This window comes from Tenrec ecaudatus, unplaced genomic scaffold (assembly GCF_050624435.1).
Source record: "Tenrec ecaudatus isolate mTenEca1 unplaced genomic scaffold, mTenEca1.hap1 Scaffold_602, whole genome shotgun sequence".
Lineage (NCBI taxonomy): Eukaryota > Metazoa > Chordata > Mammalia > Afrosoricida > Tenrecidae > Tenrec > Tenrec ecaudatus.
Window position 1 is genome coordinate 397,793 of NW_027459485.1, and position 22,766 is coordinate 420,558.

Here is a 22,766-nt window from a genome sequence, read left to right on the forward strand (position 1 = left end):
CTCTTGAATATTTCATGTCAAATTGGCATGTGAGGCCTAATAATTTCCAATGATGTGACCTAACAGAAGATTAGGTTGGTGTGAAATCCTTTTGTCCAGATGCAAATGAAAGAAAGTTTCCTTGGGGGTTAGCCTACTTCCTATAAAATGGGAATGCTTGCTTTTTTTTGCTGAGTCTGGATTCTGTTATCTGATATGTCAAATGCTGGTTCTGTGGACTTGAGCCAATGACCTATCATATGCTTGCTGATCCTATTTAGTGGCCTGACATTTGACCTGTCAAACTTGGATTAATTCACATATCCAGTAACAAATTTACTCTGTGATCTTCCTGCCTATTTTGGTTTCATCAGATACTAAAGCTACAGGAGCCAGGTGAAATGTCTAGTCTAACATGTGGCCCATGGACTTGGAACCAAACTGGACTCTCCACTTTTACAATTACATTAGTTCTACTTTCACATACACTTCTCTGTGTTCCTGTGTGTGCTCATGCACATATGTCACTGATTTTCCTTCTCTCCAGAAGTCAGCCTAACATAGCTGCTAACCTCAAGGTGGACAGTTCAAACCAAGTAACCATTTTACAGGGGTAAAATTAGGTGCTCTACTACTATGAAGATGTATTGTCTCAGAAAACCTACAGACCGGGTCACTATGAGTCTGAATCAACTCAACAACATTGTTTTGAAATTGATTATAGGAGCCCTAGTTACCCAGTGTGGTATTTATATAATCATTTGTGAATTTGAGGATAAGAATGAAGGGGTGGAATCTAGTCGGTCAATTGGGTCATAGCCAATGAAGCCTCTCTGTGGGCATAGCCTTCTCCTGAGAATTTTGGGAAATCTGGTATCTCCTCCTTGGAGTCCCTGGGAAACATTGCTGCTGACAAGACACATGGAACTACACTAGTTTCCTGAGCTGGAGAAGCCACGTGAATCTACTCTGATGCAATCAGACCTCTAAAGTCAGAGAAACCCTGTAGAGACCCCTGCCAGGGCTGAGATTTTAAACCTCATTGGATCCAAAGACTTTCTACCCACTACACTTGTTGTCATTGCATGTGTTTCTTGAGTCTAAAGAGGACTGTATAGATTAGTATCAGACATATGGGCTAATATCAGACTTATGGGCTTGGGCTGGACTATTTTGGGATGCATTTTTAATGTACAATTACCCCTTTATATAAAACTCTCTCTTATATACATATGAGTTTCAATGGATTTGTTTCTCTAGTCTACTCAGACTAATACACCCAGTGATTAAATGCTTGACTGCAAACCAACAGGTTAGTATTCAAACCCATTAGCCATTTTACCAGAAAATTATGTGACAGTCTATTTTGTAAAAATTTGGGATATCCTCTGGGGAAGTTCTATCCTGTCTAACAGGATTATTTAGAGCCAGAATTAACTCAAAGTTTTGAGGATAACTTTTATCAGAGAAATATAGAATATTGGCACATCTTTGGAGAAACTGAGAAAAAAATTGCCATTGCTGCTGTGGATGCAAAATGGTATAGCCACTGGAAAAACAGTTTCTCAAAAGGTTAATTATAGAATTATCATATGAGTCATCAATTTCACTACCAGGTATAATTCAAAAGTCTTGAAAGCAGGCACTCAAAGAGATACTTGTACACCAATGTCATTGCAACATTATTCGTAATAGCCAAAGGGTGGAATTTATCCAAATGTGGATAAGTAAATGTGGTAGCGTTATAAAATAAGATATATTTCAGCCATAAAAAGAAATGAAGTTCTGATATATGCTACCACTTGAATAAACATTGAGAGCAGTATGCTGACTGAAATAACTTGTAAGGAAATCATATGATCCCACTTATCCGAAGTATATAGAATAGGCAAATACAGGGAGATAAAAGGATAACAGTGGCCATCAGACATGCTTGTTTTTACTATTGTGGCTAGTGTGTTGCTTGATGTTAGAAGATATGCCATTGGTATTTCAAACACTGCCAGGTCACCCATGGTGAAGGTTTCAGCAGGTCTTCCAGACTAAGAACAGATTAGGAACAAAGAAAAGGAGCTTCACTTCTGAAAATGTAGCCTCTGAAAATCGTATGAATACCAGTAGAATATTATCTGATATAGCACCTGAAGATGAACAACTCAGGTTGGAAGGCACTCCAAATTTCACTAGGCAAGAGCTGCCTCCACAAAGTAGAACTGGCCTTATTGATACAGATGGAACAAATGTTTTGTAACCTTCATTTAATGATGGGAAAGTACTCAAAATTAGGAGAAACCACTTCAAACATCCATTAAAAATTGGAAAGTGGGATATCTGAAATACAAATATAGGAAATTTATAAGTCATCAGAAATGAACTGGAATGCATAAAAACTGGTAGGCTAGCCATTCGTGAGCTGAACTGACTGGTATTGACTTATTTGAATCAGATAATCAGGCGTCCTCAAACTACGGCCCGTGGGCCACATATGGTCCACTAAGGACATTTATCCCGCCTGCCAGGTGTTTTACCCCGTTTGTTTTTTACTTCAAAATAAGATATGTTCAATGTGCATAGAAATTTGTTCATAGTTTTTCTTTTAATTATAGTCTGGCCCTCCAATGTGTCTGAGGGACAGTGAACTGGTCCCCTCTTTAAAAAGTTTGATGACCACTGGCTCTGTAAGAAATTACAAATTCAAGAGGAATTATATCACATTGAGCATCAAAAAGAACATCTCATGGTCTCTATTGAAGTACAATATAGCCTGTGATAGGACAACATCTATATTCATACATGGAAGACAACTTATGCAAAGATAACAAATAGTACAACTATTATTGAAATTTAAACATCTACCACTAAAGCTAGTATTGAAGAAATTGAAGATCTTTACCAACTTCTGCAGTCTGAAATTAATCAAGCATACAGTTTAGATAGATTGGTCTGTATTGGTAACTGGAAAGAGACAAAAAGGAGGATAAGTAGTTGGAAGATATTCATCAGGAGGTGATAGAAACAAGAATAGCAACCACATGATAGAGTTTTGCAAGACCAATTCCTAATAATTGGAAATAACCTTTTCAATAACATCATTGATGACTCTTCAGTGAAACACATTGAAACCAAGTAGAGTATATCTGCAGAAAATATCAAGGAGAAGTATACAATATTATTACTCAGTACAAAGTGGAGATGATGGAAATTATGATATAAGGTTTTGTGTCAACTTGATTGGGCCAGCGTTCTCAGCCAGCGTTAGGCAGTTAAAGCTAATAATTTCACTTGATGAGATCTAATACAGTGCAATTAGATGCCACTAGTCAGTTCTGACTCATCTCAACCCTATGCCTAACAGGAAGAAGCACTTCTCAGATCTCAGGGATTCTCACAATTGTTCAATGATCCCACTGTTCAGCCACTCTGTCAATCTCTTTCATCCAGGGTTTCTTTTACACCCCCCTCCACTTTACCAAGCATGATTACCCATGTCCAGAGAATAATCTCTCCTAATACAATGCCCCCAAATTTGTGAGAGAAAGTGTTATCTTTGCCTCTAAATAGCCTTCTGGCTGTACTTCTTTCAAGACATGCCTGTTTTGTCAGTCCATGGCAAAATACATCTTTGCCATGTTTCCTTTGATCATCCTTATTCAATGTCCAAATCACATGCAAAAGAGGAAATTGAAATATGGTGTGATAGCATTTTTGGGTTTGTTTGGGTTCTTTTGTTGTTGTTATTGTTATTGTTTTTTGCCAACACGGCATACATTAGAAGATGTAGGTAGTTTAACTTGTTGATCAGGTCCCAGCTTGATGACCTCTTTTGAAGATGTGACTGAGATAAATGATTCCTTGAGCCAAACCCCTTCCGCTCTCTCCCTGGTGATCAGACCACCGTGCTACCTGAGCTAGCTGCACTGTCTCAACCATGTGCTGCGCTACCTGTGGGCTCAGCCAACCTCTGGACCATGGTGGACCCAGTTGCTGTGTGGTACTGTTCCATGACCTAGCACTGCCCCACTTTGCTGTGTCTGCTGCCTGTGGGCCGACTCTACTCATCTTCCCACCACTCCAGATGCCACCCCACCCCACAGCCACTTGATTCCCCTACATCAACACCATGGTGCTTTGCTACTTGCTACCCTGCACTACTGGCCTCTGCTCCACCTCAACATCTCATCTTCCTACTGTTTGCTTCCTTGGCCTTGGGCAAGTGGCTGGTGGGAGCTGGAAGGACCTTCAGTATATTAACTGTTCCACAAAATTGAGTTGGACTGAGCTGTCTGTACTGCCACGTGGACCCATTTGCTGCTGTATTCCTTTTTTGCTATAAAAACCTGTATAATCATAAGTGGCCTACTTTTGTTTCTATAGGGAACGCTGCCTAACACACATGATTTGGCTTAAGTGTGACTTGGTCCTCGAAGTAATATCCTTGCTTTTGAACACTTTAAAGATGTCTGTACAGGATATTTTCCTAATGTAATGTGTCAAGAACATTATACATGAAGTAAAAGGTCACTAAAAAGACAGGAAATAAAGATCAAAGAAGATGTCAGGAGAAACTCTGATGCTTACCCTTAATTGTAGAGTACTTTAAAAAACTGGGGAAAATATGTTGAAGTGAAAGGTTTGAGCAGAAAATTTCAAAGGGCAGCTCAAGAAGAGAGAGTTAAATATTATCATGAACTATCCAAAGACAAAAAGTTAGAAAACCGAAAAGTAAGAACATACCCAACATACTTAAACTGAAAGAACTCAAACCGTGAGTAGCAATACTGAAAGATTCTATGGGCATAATATTGAATGATAAGTAGGAAGCATCAAATGAAGATGACATAACACATAGAGTCACTATATTAGAAACAAACTTAACATTCCATCAGTTTAGGAGGTAGCATATGAGCAAGAACCAATGTTACTATAAGAAGAAGTTCAAGCTACATTGAAAGCATTTGTAAATAACAAGGTTCCAGCAATTGATGGAATACCAATCGAAATGTTTCAAATAGCACATGAAGTACTGGAAGCATTTACTCGTCTATGCCAGGGAAGTTTGAAGACAGATACTTGAATGACTGACTGGAAGAGATTCATATCTGTACACATTCCAAAGAATGGTGACCCAACAGAATGCTCAAAATAGTGAATAATATCATTGATATGAAATACTAGTAAAATTTTGCTGAAGATAATCAAAAAATGGTTGCAGCAGTCCATTTACAGGGAGCTGCCAGATTTTCAGGCCAGATTCAGAACAAGACATGGAACAAAGGATGCCATTGCTGATGTCAGATGGATCTCAGCTGAAAGTAGAGAATATCAGAAAGATGTTTACTTGTGCTTTATTGACTATGTCAAAGCATTAGACTATGTGGATCTAAATAACCTATGGATAGTATTGAGAAGAATGGGATTTCCAGAATACCTCATTGTATTCATGCAGAACTTCAAGAGGCAGTTGTGCAAACAGAACAAGGGAATACTGCATGCATTGAGATCTGAAAAGGTCTGCATCAAGGTTGCATCCTCTTGCCATATTTATTCAATCTGTTTACTGAACAAATCATCAGAGAAGCTGGATTATATGAAGAAGAATGTGGCACCAGAATTGGAGGAAGGGTTAACAAACTATGATATGCAGATGATATAACCTTGCTTGCTGGAAGTAAGGAGGACTTAAGGTACTTGTTGATGAAGATAAAGGATTACAGCCTTCAGTGTGGATTACAACTCAATGTAAAGAAGACCAAGATCCACACAAAGGGACCAACAGGGAAAAATGATAAATGGAGAAACAATGGAAACTTTGAAGGATTTAAACTTGCATAGATGCACAATCAATGCTTACGGAAGCAGCAGACAAGAGATCAAGTGATACAATGGGTTGGTAGATTGGGTAAATATGCTGCAGAATTCCTCTTTAGAATACTGAAAATTAGGATGTTACTCTAAGGACTAAGACATGCCTGACCTAAGGCATAGTATTTTCAATACCCTCATGTGCACATGAAACTGGGACATTAACTAAGGAAGACGAATGAACAGGAACATATGAATTGTGATGCTAGTGAAGAATATTGACATATCATGGACTACAAGGACAAACAAATCTGCCTTCGAATGAATATGGTCAGAGTGCTCGTTGGAGACAAGGATGGAACACACTTAGAGGAAAGTATTTTACATATTTTGGACATGTTGTCAGGAGAGACCAGTTCTTGGAGAAGAACATCATGTTTGGTAAAATGGAGGGGCAGTTAAAAATAAGAAAGCCCTCAATGATATGGATTAACATAGCAGTTGCAATAATGGGCTTGTCAACCATAGGAAAAATTGTGAGGATGCTGCAGGACCAAGCAGTGTTTAGTCTGCTGGTAATAGGGTTGCTCTGGGTTGGACCTGACTCAGTGGCACCTAATAAAAACATCAACAACAAAGATTTGTTAATGAAGTCTGATATTTATAACCTGGGAACTGCCTATTTCGAAGGATTCTATGGACAAAATACACACATGTTTGCCATTTGCTACACTGTGGCCGCTTAAATGTGGTTATGATGGTAGCAGGATCAATTGTGATGAATGGATTTCAACATAACATTCTGAGCCAGTTCAATTCTCAAAAATTAACCCTGAAAACTTTGTAAAGATGAGGAACATTATTTGACATAGTGTCAGGGATGAACCTTTCAAGTTGGAATGTCCACAAAATAAGATAGGAAGAATTGCAGAATTGACTTAATGATATGTATAGAGCAACACTTTCGAGACCCTTATTTTCTGATGGGGCATTATTCAAAATGAGAGGAAACAATTGCAAACATCCATTTATAATCAGAACACGGTATGTTACAAGTACAAATATAGCAAAATTGGAAGTTGTAAAAACAAATGAACACATAAAGATCAATATTCTAACCATTAGTAGACTAAAGTTGACTGACAGTAGTTATTTTGAATTAGACAATCATATGGTTTACTATGTCTAAAGGAAAATTTCAAGAGAAATGACATTGTATTCATCATCATCATCATCATCATCATCAAAAAAACATTTCAAGACTTATCTTAAAGTACTATGCTGTTGTGGTAGGATAACATCAATACCCATATAAGGATGACAAGTTAATGCAACCATGATAAAAACTTATGCAGAAGCCACTAAAGCCAGTGTTGAAGAAATCCACCAACATCTGCAGATTGAACTTGTTCAAACATGAAATCAAGATCAATTGATATTTACTGGTGATTTGAAAATGAAAGTTGGAAACAACAAGGAAACATAATTAGTAGGCAATGTGGATATAAAAGGAGCTGGGGAACACGTGGTAGAATTTTTTGAGACTGACAACTTCTTCATTGCAAATATCCTTTCAACAACATAAACAATGGCTATACATAAACAGTGGCTATACAACTGGACCTCACCAGATGGACTACACCAAAACCAAATGGACTATATCTGTGGGAAGAGACAATGGGAAAGATCAATATCATCATACAAAAGAAGACCAGGAACCTACTTTAAAACAGACCCTCAATTAATTGCACATACACAAGTTCAGGTTAAAGATAAAAAAAAGTAAAACAAGTCCACTAGAAATGAAATATGACCACAAGTATATTCCAAAAATCTAGACGCCATCTCTAGGGGAGATTAGATACACTTAATATTGTTTATTAAATACCTAGAAAAACTGTGGAATAACCTCAGGAATATCATATATGATGAAAAGAAAGTCATTAAAAATAAAGGAATTAAAAAAAGAAGACCATGGTAATGATGGTGATATCTAGAGATGTCAAAACGGACTCTAAACAGGACTCTTGAAAATAGAGTAGATAAAGAAAAGTGGGAAAAAATGAAGTAAAAGAAATGATCAGAATAATTCAAAAGGCAGCTAGAGGAAAAAAAAGTAAAATATTCAAATGAAATGTGCACAAACGTGGAATTAGTCAGCGAAAAAGAAAGAATACACTGAGTATATCTCAAACTGAAATAAATGCAGAAAATTCAAGCCTTGAGTTGAAATATTGAAAGAGTCTATGAGCAAAATATCAAATGATACTGGAATTATCAAAAAATGATGGAAGGAATACACATAGTTTCTGTACTGAATTTTTTGGACATTCGTATATTTCGAGAGCTAGTGTAAGATTAAGAATTTCAATGTGTACTAAAGACATTAGCAAAAACAAGGCTTCAGGAATAGATAGCATGCTTATTGAAATCTCTCACCACCATCACCACCCTACCCAAAAAAAATGATGCAGTGTTGGGATTACTCACTAGACTGGATCAAGAAATTTGGAAGATCCACTGACAAGGCTAACTGACTTGAAAACATCTATGTTTGTGCTCATTTCAAAGAATTGTGGAAATTATTGAACAATATAATTAATAATACATACAAGTAAAATACTAGATGTTAATTCAAAAGTAGTTATAACAGTAAATTATTAAGAAACTGGGAGAAATGCATGCTGCATTCATTAGAGGACATGAAATGAGAAATATTATAGATATCAGGTGATTCTTGACTGAAAGCAAAGAGTAACAGAAGGCTGTTGGTTACTTATTTCAGTGACTGTGCAAAGTCATTTGAGTGTTCGAATCATAACAAATCTCATATAACACTGCTAAAAATGTGTAATCCAGGGCACTTAATTGTGCTTCTATTGAATCCATGAATAAACTAAGAGATGATCTTTCTAACAAACCAAGGGGATTACATCATGGCTTAAAATCAGGAATGGTGTGCAATCAGGGTTGTATACTTTCATCATACTTAATCTGTATGCTGAGCCAATAATTGGAGAAGTTGTAGCATCGGGATTAGATAACAACCCACAATATGCAGATAACACAATATTGCTTCCAAAAAGTAAAGAGTACATGAATCCTTTACTGATGAAGACCAAAGCCTGATCTGTGGATTACAATTCAGTGTAAAGAAAAGGAAAAATCTTACAACTGGACGAATAGACACCATGATAGAGAAAAGATCAAAGTTTTCAAGGCTTTCATTTTATTTGAATCCACCATTAATATCCATGGGAAATCAAAAGGGAAGAGAGGTCAGATGGCTCTCAGATAACAAGTACAGCAACTACCAGAGAAAGTCCACTATGAAGGATATCTTACTGGAAGAATCTCAACATAAAGATAAGCAGACGCAAGTTCATAATGACAAAGCAGCAATGCCTGATTATAGACTCCCCTTTACCAGAGAGCAGACAGGCGCCATTTCTGTGAGTCCTGCTCCTGGTCAGCATAATCATTTCTGCCCTTTGCCCACACTTCCCATTCTCTGAAGCAACCCAGCCAGCCAAAACTATCACCTCACTAGTCTATAGAAGACAGCTCCATGTAGACTGCACGGTGCAGACAAAATCAGTACCCAAGTTCAACTTTTCAATTCTGATTTTTTCTTTTCCTTCCTCCCTTTGTGTTTTTTGCTCCAGTATCCTCCTCCACCACATTTCCACCTCCCTCACATAACACATGTATTACCAAAATAACACTATCAAAGAGTATATATATATAAATATATAAATACATATATATATATATATAGAGAGAGAGAGATTCATTTTTGTATTTTTTCCATTACAATACTCTATTTTTTAAATTCTCTCCTACTTCCTTTTCCAGTATTTTCTTCTGTTGCAGCCCCAATGAACTGAAAATAGCCATTCCTCCTAGGCAAAACAGGCAGTCCTTTAGGTTCCATCATATCCACCCAAACAAGGGCTTTCCCAACAACCCTCTCTGATGCACTAACATGCACATATTCACATTGTCATTAATAACAAAAATTAGCATCCACACCATGGACATTCTCTGCTCTTTTTATTTCTCATTTGCCCCTCATCTGCCTGCAATCCTCCAATATATCATTCTGCTCTCTTTCATTGTCCTTATGAAATATATTTCAGTGAAATTTATTAATTCTGATTATTACCCTTAAAGTGCATTTCCACATTATTTTACAAATGTGTTCACCTCTCCAGACAACCACTTATCTATTATGTCACTCTTGCTCTTCTCTCTCCACCTTCTCCAATTACCCAACTCTTCTTTTCTCCATTTCAACACTGTATATTTTCTAGTTTCATTTAGACTATTCTCAGATAACTAAACAGAGCCAAATGCGTCTACATGACCAGCAGTGCATACAACACCAAGAGCTGTTCCATGATACTGGGGAAATAGCCCTCAACCACAGTAAACAAACCATAATATGAAGAAAAACAAACACAAACAACCAAAAATCACCCAAATGCAATATAGTACTCTGAAAAACAGGCAATAAAACTACCAGAAATTGAATTCAGAAAATGGGTGCTGAAGTCATATCAAGAGATGTAAGAAACAGTAAAGAGAACAAGGAAGAAATGGAAAAAGTAAAATCCTCAAACCAAAAGGAATCACAGAAAACAAACAATGAGATAACCAAATTAGGCAGCATTAGTAAAAAAAACCTGAAGAATAGAGTGGAAGAAGAGGAAAATTGAACCAGTGAGCTTGAAGAAAAACACTATGACTACAATCGACTAAAGGAACAATCAACAACAAAAAAAGTAAAGGAATCAGAAGAAAGCCTGAGAATAATATGGGGCACTATGAAGAGAAACAACCTACATCTCATCTTATCAGGATCCTGGAAGAAGAAACAAAATATCTACAGAGAAAATAGTACAAGAAAGCATAGAAGAAAATTCCCCAACAGCACACATGAGGTAAAAAATAACTGCTCAAGAAGCTGAGAGAACCCCAAATAGGATAAATCCCTAATGAAAAAAATCACAACACTTCATATTCAAGCTATTCAATTTCAAGGAAAAAGAGATAATCCTGAGGTCAGCGAAAGAATAAAAGAACAGTCAACTACCAAAGAAAACAGATAAGGCTATTTTCAGTTCATTGGGGCTGTTTTTCACAACAGGTTATGCTCACTGATATTGTTAGCTTATCATGCCAAATGTCCAAGATGCACAGGTGGTGTTAATTGAAGGGCGGAATGATTCATGCATTTGGTCACTTTAACTTTGCAAGTTCTTACAGATCTTGATTTTGAAATTCAGTAGAGTGAGATTATGCCTTAGCCAGTTAAATGCTGCTGCTTCCAAGCCTCAAGTACACTCAGACATATCTGAGCAGAAGCCACATTATCTACCTGAAACAGCTTTGGTGTTTCCACATGTATATGCAGATGCCCACCAAATATGAGAGTATTTTGCTTTCTCTGACTTGGCTTTTACTAGCAGTCAGCCTCATTCCATCTCTTTTGTAAATGTTTGAAGACTGTGTGGATTCTGGGGCGCCTATGGGATAATGGTGGGCATATGAGATTAAAAAGATCTTTTAGGGAAGTTTCATTGATGTGCATTTAATATTTAATTACAACTCTCTTTTATACACGTGTGTCTGTGGATTTCAACATCTAAAGTGCACAGATTAACTCATTCCCATAGCGGAGTGAACCTCCCTTTGAGCAGCATTGGTTAGATAATAAATCATGAGTAGTCCTGCAAAAGGAGATGGAGCCCTCGTGTCTGAGTGGTTACACACACCAGCCGATCCAGGCGCACAAAAGGCGTTTTTAATTCTAGTAAAGAGTTAACAACCTCAGACACCCAGATGGCAGTTCTGTCCACCTGCAGCCACCTTCACGGCATGTGTTTGTTAAGATGGAGGACATTGAGGATTGTGGTGTAACATATGAGCTAATGTGGGCTGCACTGGTTTGGGATTTTTTCTCCATGTGCATTTACCCTTTATCTAACGCTCTCTTTTATACATTACAGTTTCTGTGGATTTATTTCTGTAATGTACTCAGACTAACACAACTAATATAAGAAAAGGCAGGACACAAGTAAGCACCCGTTTCCGTTTGGGAAAGACACTAAACAGTCAAAAGCTATTTTCCTCCATGCCATCTGTGGGTGGCACAAACAGTTAATTGCCCAAATCATAACTAAAACGATCATCTGAACCCATATGGTGGTACCTCAGAAGACAGACCTGGTGGTCTGCTTTTGAACCCACACACAGCCTTGCAGCCCCTATCTCACACGGTTCAGTTTGGCTCTGCACACCTGGTAGTTCCATGACTTGGAATCTACACCACAGTAACTGTTTGGATGAAAGGTACTCAGTCCTGTGTTATGACCAGCCTCATGCCGACGATTCTGTCATGAGGCAGTCCTGACCGAAGTCAAATACCTCATGATTCTAGCTTTTCTTTTCTATTTTTTTCTATAAGTAGTTAAAAGACTTTATTAGGAAGGCTATGAAGTCAAAAGTAACTCTTGATAGAATTTTCTTTCATCCTTTAAGTCAGCTCTGCAAATATATAATCAGTGATTTAGCTGTAAGATCAAAGATCCGTTAATTTATTTAAAATAAAATATATTTTGGTTCTTAAAATTTATTCCATAAAGTACATATTTTATTATAAATTCCCTACTTATACAAAAGAGGTAATAAATAAAAACAAACAAAAAAACAAACACAAAATATAAAAACCCCAACAAAACAGTAACTGAGCATCTTTTTAAAAATTGTAAAAAACTAACAAGAGAAACCAATATTGTGTGTGTTTGTTAATATTTTAAAAAGTGTAAAATCTCTGGATGGGGGACTCCCACCCCCTGGCTTTGCATATCTCACCGTCATCAGTCTGTGGGGCTTGAATATATGGGATATAAACTTACAGCTACAGTGGCATCAGAGGTGTGTGGTATAGCATGAGTGCATGCTACTTATGGTAAACTTTCTAAAAAAAGAAAGAGAAGCAGATGGTCATAATGCAGCTCATCATAACTACAATACTGCACAACTCAGAGATTGTGTTTTCTGGGTCTTTGAACTGAAATGAGCCAATTGAGTTGTGGGTTGATGAACTGAATGTGAAATTGATCTGTTTTTTAAAAGCTTGAATGATCTGGAAGGCTAAGGTATGGTTTCAATCATTGTAATAGCGATTTGGGGACTTTTTAGGAACCTGTTTCATGACCCTAATTTACTTCCAACACTGTGGATAGTAACTCACATTCAATGAAGCAAGTGCTTGGCTGCCAACTTGAAGCCGGCTCAATTACTGCCTACTCAGCTTATGCAGACATTTCCTTGCAAACTGGCTTTATTTTTTTAGACAAATAAGTTTCTAATGGCTTATTTTTTCAATTTCCATAAACCTCATTATTTAATAACAATTTTTTTTGATCTCCACAAATGAAAAGGTGCTTATGAAGTATAAACACCAGGGTTATTGGGTAAAAGGTACTGCATGACACAGGGTACTGGGAATTCAGAAGCCTAGGAATTTGGGTGGAAACACTGATTGAGGCACACGAAGACACCGCTTGAGGTGGAATAGCCCTCATGCAGACCTACGAAGTGTGATAACTAGGCAGTGAGCCCTCCTACTCAGTCACAATGACCTACTCCTCAGAACTGTTTTGGAGTCAGGGGAGATTGCATGTAAAGTCAACAGAAAGGATCAGTGTCCAGGCTGAAGTATGAGGGCATCAACATATTAAAGATACTTGCTTCTGTTTGCATCACTTTTATCCCTATCATTCTTCTCCTGCAGCCAAAACTCAGTCCCAGGCAGATGGCAACTTCAGTAACCAGACTGTTCTGTCTGACTTCTACGTTAGGACACATAGACCATCTGAATAAACACTTGATTCTGTGTCCCTCTCCCTCCCATATACAAAACTGCAGCCAGCACCAGACCTTAACCCTGCAGACTAAGAGTTTGTCAAAAGTCTAGAAAGAGCAGTCCATACCCTGGAAACCTAGCATAAAGAAGAGAAGACACAGAATCAAAACCTACAACTGAAAGAAAAAAAAAAAAGCTCCAGGTGTGTGTCATTCAGACAACCGATTCCAATGAAAACACTTGAGCTTCCCACAGTGTAAAATTTCTTTTACTTCCTTACTATTGTAATTCAAACAGTTTCCCATATCTGACCTCCAAATGTAACTCCAGCAGATTCAAGTATATTAAGGAAGAGGCAATTATTCTGGTGTTTCCCCTGAAATGATTATGGAGTCTTAAACAGTTTTATTATTCTCAGCTCATGCCTTAGATTTTCAACAACTTGAATGTGAAGGAAATCATAAAATGCCACGTTACACAGGTTTCCTTTGTGTTGCCTCACCCAAGACTTTGTCTCATGTACCTTGAACATGTTATCAGGAGAGAGAGTCCCTGGAAAAGGACAACATGGATGGAAAAGTTGTACAGCAACTCAAAGAGGAAAAAGCTCAAGATGATGAATGGACACATTGGCTACAACAATAGGCTCAGACTTAGCCACAATGTTCAGGATGATGCAGGACTTGGCAATGTTTCAATCTGTGAGCATAAGGTCAGTGATTCAGACCTAACAGGAGAGCACTGTGTCAGTCTGGGTAGATTAGAGAAACAAATCCACAGAAACTCTTATGTATATAAGAGAGAGTTTTATGTAAGAGTAAAGTGTACATTAAGAAACCATCCCAACCCAGGCCAGTCCAAGCCCATAAATCTGACATTAGCCCATATATCCAACACAGATCTACAAAGTCCTCCTCAAACTCACAAAACACATGCAATGCCAAATGCAGGAGGAAAGTCAAATCAGTGAGTGTTTAAGCATCTCAGCTCTGGCAGGAGTCTTCACGCTGTTCTCCAGACCCAGGTCTGCATTTTGGCAGGTCCACGTGGCTTCTCAGGGATGTCTCCCAGGAAGTGAGCTTTGCTAGCTGAGGCAAAGAACTAGCTAAGGCAGCCACACACTGGTCAGACCATCATAGAACAAGATACCAGAGAATAAGAAAGGCGGGGCTCACCAAGCCACCATTTATCTCTCTGCTCTTTAATTAATCCCATGTATTTATCGGCCAGGTTAGCACAATAAACCTTAACTATCACAGAAACTAACAACAACTTGCGTAAACCTCAGTCTTCCACAAATGTAGACCTCAGAATTCAATCCCTAAGTTAAACTTAATTTAATAGCAGTTTGTTATTTATTATAAATTAATGCAAGAATACAAAGTACAGGTTTCTTAATTTGCTGTTCACAGCGTGTACTCCTGATGCTGCAACACATCACAGGACCTCACTGGGGCTTCATGTACTTTCCTTTTCTCATTTCAAATTTGAAAATTTGTTAGAGTACACAATGTGTTGACGCACCAGTGCTACTCCTCCTTTGAAATAAAAACTTAAGCCCGCTTCTACTTGAAGGACAGAAGTTGCTAACTTTTTTAGCTGGGATGTGGATAGACCCTTACGAACAAGGAGAAAAACCTGAAAACAAAAACTCCACTTCAAGTTGGCTTGCTAGAGCATCATCATCCTTAAGCACTGTCTATAAACACGCAGGCCATGTTGCTCAGGGAGAGAGATTTTGATGAACAATGTCATCCTGAGTTCTACTATTAAATAAATAGTTGTTCTCTGTTTTGTTACTGTTTTAGTTGGGGACAGGCTGTCCAAATCACCCTGACTGCATAACCTAATTTAAATAAATAAGGCAGATTGTAGAGCGCTTTTGTTTGTGTGTTTGTTTCAGATATACTCCCATAGGCTCCCAACCAGTAAATCCTTAAAAGAGCAGGAAGCCTCATCTTTATCCAAAGAAATGACTGGTTGATGTGGACTGTCAACCCTGTAGTTAGAAACATATATGTAAACCACAAAACAAACAAAACGCAGGAAATAAACTAGTTTAATTGTGGGCAATGCATGCTGTGTATGTAAATTTAAACATTTCTCATATCCTTTGGATTGGTTCATTAGGCAACGTGTGGAATTTACAGGGTTACACAGGAGTAACATGTTCGGGGCCTTGAGTGTGGAAAAACCCCTCTTAATGATTTTCTCTGTGACTGACCTATTGGCCACTCACATCACACACTGTGAGCCTCGCTCTGCTTTTCCAGTGGCTGCCTCCATGCTGATGGTAAACAAGCCAGGAAACCACCTTCCTGCCTGCATCCTAGCTTGCCTGCCCTCAGGAAGGCCAGTGAGGCTTGGGTAATAACATCCCAGAGGGACAGGTGTACTCAATGGGATCAGGTTTTTCCTTGGTCATATAACCTATTAAAAATACTTTTACCACAGAACTCTGATCACTAGGAGTCTGAGAACATTGCAGTAGTAGGTCTGCACCAGACAGACATAAGTAGAAGAAACAGAGAAAATATAAATAAATGGAGACGTAGAATTATGGAGACTCTATGTCTTTAGCTGTGCTGGGGTACAATGAGACACATCCTTGTGTTCAAAACTTCATCATACATTTGGAATACTGGTTATTCACACCATGACAGGGAGGTTTGGGGGAAATAGGGAGCTAAAAATATGAGTACAATAAAGGAGGGTATGTGTATAATATGTGAATTATAGGCCAATAAAACAGTTAAAACAAAAAGTAAAAGTTCAAGCTATTACCTCTCCTCCATGCATAGATGCATAGTCTTTTGTAGGTGCCATCAGTCAGATTCCAACTCACGGTAGAGCCATGTGGCAGGGCAAAGCTGCCCCACAGGATTTCTCAGGATATTGTCTCTGCAGTAATGAATGGCCAGGTCTTTCTTCCACAGCACTGCTTTCAGTTAGCTGCTGAGAACTGCTTCATGTAGTGCCATCAGGGTGTCCTCCACACATACTCCGGCTTCCCATGACCTATTCCCCACGTTATAACTAGAGCATTCATTTGAAAGAGAAAACCATTTTGTGTCAAAGCCTTCCCTCTCCATCTCAGAATCAAAGCTCCAATCACAATGATCTCTTAAATTCCCTGAAAATTGCCAGGCTCTCACCTACCTCATAATCATCCTGAATAGCCTTGGTGGCAGAGTAGCTATGTGTTGTGCTGATAACTACAGGTCAGCAGTTCAAAATCATCAGCTGTTCCTCAGGAGAAAGACGAGGCTTTCTATTCCATTGAATAGTCACAGTCCCAGAAACCCACAGGGGAAGTTCTAGCCTGTCCTAAAGGGTTGCTGTGAGTCAGCCTTGAGTCCATGGCAGTGAGTTTGTTTGAGTTTTGTTCTTATTTGTCTCCTAACTGGAGTCCTTGGATGGAACAGTCAATGCCCGTGACTGATCAAGAGATTGACAGTTTAAGTTCACAAGCAACAACACCCTCAAGAAAGTTCTGGCATCGTACTTCAAAAATATAATGACCATTGAAAACCCCAGGAAGGATATCTTTCCTCTGTCACACGTGGGTCTCTGAGATTTGGAATTCACTGGACGGCAACTGGTTGTTTGCCTTTGGGCTAACTAGCTGCTACTTAAGGAACCTGGTGTAGTGCATTATGTATTGGGCTGATAAACACAAGGTCACCAGTTCAATGCCACCAGCTGCTCTGTGGGAGATCAATGAGACTATCTTTTGACAAAAAGAATTTCATAGGTTCCCAAATTTATTTGGCTAACTAGCCCTTACAGAAAGTAATAATCGCTCAGCACTTCTGTGGCAATTGAAAACTTCTGTAGGGTAGTCCATAACCTGGGATAAAGTATAGGTATCTGCTGTTGAAACCTCCCTGCATCATTCCAGTGATCCCAACCTCACCCTCAGGGGAGCGCTTTTACTCACTTTGGGGAACACTGACTTGCAGGCTCCGGAAACACCAGGGGGCATTTCTAAGTCTGTCTTAGAGGGTCCCAATAGTCAGAATTGACTTGTTGATGGTGGTGTGGTTTTAACTCCTACTCCTGCAGATCTCAGCGGCCATATTGGTTCATCTGGAGTCACACTGAAGAAATCTCAGCCTTGGTACTTATTGACTGTATAAGTCTGGGAAAGTTCACCTAAGCATCCTTACTGTTATGATTAAAGGATTCTGTCCCTTTCAAGTTTTTCTAACACATGGCCAGTTCCCACATATGCTTCACTCTTCTTGTGAAATCCTGTCTTGGGAAAAGCATATAGGTTTTGACTTATTTTATTGATAGTTCGGTTATAAAAAAGAATCACTTGCTGGTGTGCACAATGTTTTACCTCACATAAAAATTACTTCTGAAAAATTTCTAGTTGGCATGTGAGATAAAGTTTACTGTGCCAACATGGCTGACACGTGTGGGATTAATTGAAGGGTGGAGGGATAAATGGCTCCGTGAGCCTTGCCATTCTAATTCTCGGGTTTCTTGCTTTCTGATGGTTGGATCAGGATGCAGTTGCCTTAGCCAGTTCCCTTCTTCAACTGGCAAGGCTCATTCATTAAAGACATCCCTGAGGAGAAGCCACATGGACCTACCCTGATGCAGCCCTGGTTGCTGGAGAAGCCATGTGGAGACCCCTGCCAGTGCTGAGATGATTACATGCTCACTGATTCGGGTTTCCTTCTGCAGTCAGCCTTATTGCGTGTGTTTTGTGAGATGGAGGAGGACTTTATGGATTGGTGTCGGACATATGGGCTAATTTTGGACTTGTTGGCTTCGGCAGCACTGGGTTGGGATGTTTTCTTGATGTGCACTTACCCTTTATATAAAACTCTCTTATTCATGTTTCTGTGGATTTGTTTCTCTAATGTACCCAGACTGAAACAATATAATTGTAGTTGTTTATTTTTAATGGAATAATGTACTGTAGTCTGAAATTGCAGTGCTAAGTGTGTCATCGTGTCCTGATACACAGTCTTTAAAACATGGGAACACAGGTACAATATTTCATTCTTGACTCTGTGAGAGCTATCGCCAGGGATTGTAACAGAAGTTCTGTGTTTCCTGGATGTCTAACAAATAAGGTGGTGAATGATCTTGGTCTCTATTCAAATATAGAGAAATGATCCAACAAAAGTAATTTTGCCAAAGAAGGGGCTTATGAAACACTTTTTTTGTGTGTGGGTGGGTCGGGAGAAAGTCTGGAAATGAGACCATTTATCCACCATAGTGGGCTTCTGAGGGAGGTATAATGCCATCTCCTGTTTGAATATTTGGGTGCATGTGATTTGTTCTCTGCTTTTGGTAAATATTGGGGTTGGGAGAACTGACTCATATTGGAGTGGTTCTCAAGCCTCGTTACACAGCATAATCACTTATAATGAAGGTTTAAAAAAAACAGTGGATCATACCACAATCCAAATCAATTAAACTACTGAGGTGAGAGCTAGGTGATTCCTGATAGCAGTTCATATGAAGAACTGATTTGTCCACTTGCGGAGAATTAGTCACTGCAACCTCATGAATAGCAACCAAATATAAGACCTCAGTCCAGAACTCAACTCACTGCCAGTGAGTCGATGTCAACTCGTACTGACCCTATAGGACAGGATAGAAATGTCCCTCTGTGTTTCCCAGACTGTAACTCTTTAAGGGAGTAGAAAGCCCTGTCTTTCTCCCAAGGAACATTGGTGGTTTTGAAATGCTAATTAGTAGTTCATGGATCAATGCATGACTATTATGCCACCAGGGCTCTTTCTCAAGATAGAAGGCACTCAAAATATGGTCAGGGAAGAAATACCAGCTCAAAGCAGAGTTGATCATAATGATGTGAATGGAATAAGTCAGTTGAGACCTTCATTTGCTGATAGAAGATGTCTCAATATGAGAAGAAACAGTGACTATTATTTATTCATTGAAACTCAGAATTTTGAAGTACTAATATAGAAAAACTAGAAGTCATAAAATATTACATGGAACTCATAAAGATCAATACACTAGGTGTTAATGAGCTGAAACGGACTGATATCTGCCATTTTGAATCAGACAGTCAAACAGTTTGCTGTGCTGGGAATGACACATGCAAGTGGAATTACATTCATCTTCCTAAAGAACGTTTCAAGATCGACTTGAAGTACGATGCTAATGTGATAAAATACTATCTATCTGCAGACAAGAAAATCCAGTCAATACGGTTATTTAAATTGATGCACCAACTACTAAAGCTGATGATGAAGAATCTGATGGATTTTACCATCATCTTCAGTGTGAAATTGATCAAACACACAATCTGAATGCATGGATAACTATTGGCGATTGGAATTCAAAAGTTGGAATTAAAGAGGAAGGAATAATAATTGGAAAATATGGTCCTGGTGATAGAAATAAATCTGGAGATCACATGATAGAATTTTACAAGGCTAACAACTTGTTCATAGAAAATACTTGTGGGCACAGACAGGAATCAAATTGACTACATTTGTGGGAAGAGAAGATGGAGAAGCTAAATGTCAGCCGCTAAAATCTGTCCAGTAGTCAACTGTGGAACATGCCATCAATTGCTTGTAGCTAAGTTCAGATTCAAGCTGAAGAAAATTACAACAGGCCCACGGGAGCCAAATACAACCTTGAGTCTATCTCACCTGAATATTGAGATGTCAGGAGCATATTTGACTCACTAAACACTAAGGATATCACCGAGAACATGAAGAAAGCGAAAGGTCATTGAAGAGACAGGAAAGAAAGGCTCAAACTGGATGTCAGAAGAGACTCTGAAACTTGCTTTTAATCATGGAGTAGCTAGGGCACTAAATAAGAAATGATGTCAAGGAGCTGAACAAAAACTTTCAGAAAGCAGCCGGAGAAGTACTATAATGAAATGTGCAAAGACCTAGAGTGAGAAAACCAAAATAGAAGAACATGTTCAGTATATCTTAAAATAACTGAAGAAAAACAAATCTGAGCTTTGAGGTACTCTACTGAAATATTCTATGGGGTAAATATTGAATGATCCAGGAAGCATGAAGTGAAGATGGAAAGAATACACATTATTCTACCAAGAAGAATTAGTTGGCATTCCACCCTTTCAAGAGGAAGGATATAAACAAGAACCAACAGTACTAATGGAAGATACTCAAGCCACACTGATGGAATTAGCCAAAACCAGTTGCCAAGCATTGACTGAATTCAATTTAAAAAGTTTCAACAAATTGATGAAGCACTGGAAGCATTGGTGAAATGATGTTTTGGGGTTCTGGGACCCTGCTGGAATGACGCTCTGAGGGATCCATGACCCCGCCAGAATGATGCTATTTGGGGTCCGGACCAAACCAGAATGATGCTCTAGGAGTCTGAGACTTGCCAGAAAAAAATTGTTGGTGTATCTGAGACCTCTCCAGAAAGTTGCTCTCCCACCAGAGAGATCCTCTGGGGGACTGGACCCCTCCGGAACCATCATCCACTAAGTGCATGCTTCTATGGGGGTGCCGAAAACCCCCTTCCCTCAAGTATACTTCTTGCAGTATTCCCGCTCCACAACACTCCATTCACCTACTCTCAGCACAGACTGGTGCCGACAAAAATTAAGAACAATTATTGTTAGTAGGCATTGTGTTTGGTCCTAGAGAATCTTTATAATAAAAGACTTACTTGAAGCATAAACTCTCCAGATCAAGACAAACTATTTAGAGTGTAATAAATGTCAAGTTTATAAATAATGTACTATAATGGAGCAGAGGAGTGAACTTTGAATAAGATGTGAGAAGGCTAAACATTTAAACTGAGAACTGAGCAAAAAATGAGCCAGGTACAAAGCTGATGTTTTGGTGGATTGGTAGACTGATTATTATCCAGAGGCAATATTCTACAACTCATCTACAGATTCAACCTAATTCCTCTCAAGGTTTGTTTTTCCAGAAAATGACAATCTGATTCTATAATTTTGATTCTAAAATTTTTATGGACATGTGACAGTTTTAGTATAGCCAAAATAATCCTGAGAGACAATAAAATATAGGTGGAGAATGCACATTGCCTGATATGAAAATTTACTAAAAAACTATCGTAATTAAGACTGTGTAGTAGTGACAAAAAGGTAGACATATTGATGGAATATAATTGAGAGTCTAAAAATTCAACCTCATACATCCATAGCTAATTGACTCAAAAAGAGTACACAGAGAAGTCACTGTGATTTCAGCAAATGCTGTCGAAACAACTAGATACAGGAAAAAAGAATGGGTTTTGACTCCCACCTTGCACCATATGCAAACACTAACTCAAAATAGATCTAAGACCTAAATGTAAGAGCCAAATCTATAAAACCCTTAATAGAAATCATATACATAAATGTTTGTGACCCTGGATTAGGGAATGGTCTCTTAAGATATCTTGCATTTTAAGCAATGATGACATCTTAAACATAAGCAGCCCAAGTTCAACATAAGTGGAACTTCCTCAAAATTAAAGTCCCTTGTAATTGGAAAGACACAATCAAGAAATTTTAAAAGGCAACCTACATCAGTAACTATTCATGAGATACCTAATAATCTTGTATTCAGAATATATAAAGAAATGTTATGTCAAAAACTAAAACTCAATTAATTAAAAATTAGTCAAGAAGTTAGTCACTACTCTAAAGATACAAGTGTGTTAAATATAAACTATATAACTCTATTATAGATTTAGTCTAAAATTTCTGTAAATTGTTTGAAACTTAAAAATATTAAAATGAGTCTACAAGAGCTAAAATAATATTTTGAGGCTATCCAATCTGAATTTAGGTAACATTTAAAGAAGAGACTTAATGGAATGAACACTAATGGCCTGATGAGCTGGGATGTGGGGGGCGGTGATATTAAGATCATCATATGTGAAGGAAGCAAATGGTCATTAAAGACAGAAAAGCAAGAAAAAAATCAAAGTGGATATCAGAAGAGACATTGAAATTGCTCATTCCTTAGAGTAGCTAAGGCAAATGGAAGAAATGATGAAGTTAAAGAGCTGAACAGATAATCTCAAAGGGCAGCTCAGGAAGAAAAAGTATTAAAGAATTCATCCTTTTTTCACCTTATATGCTACCAAGTCCTGCCAGCCACCTCCACCCCCA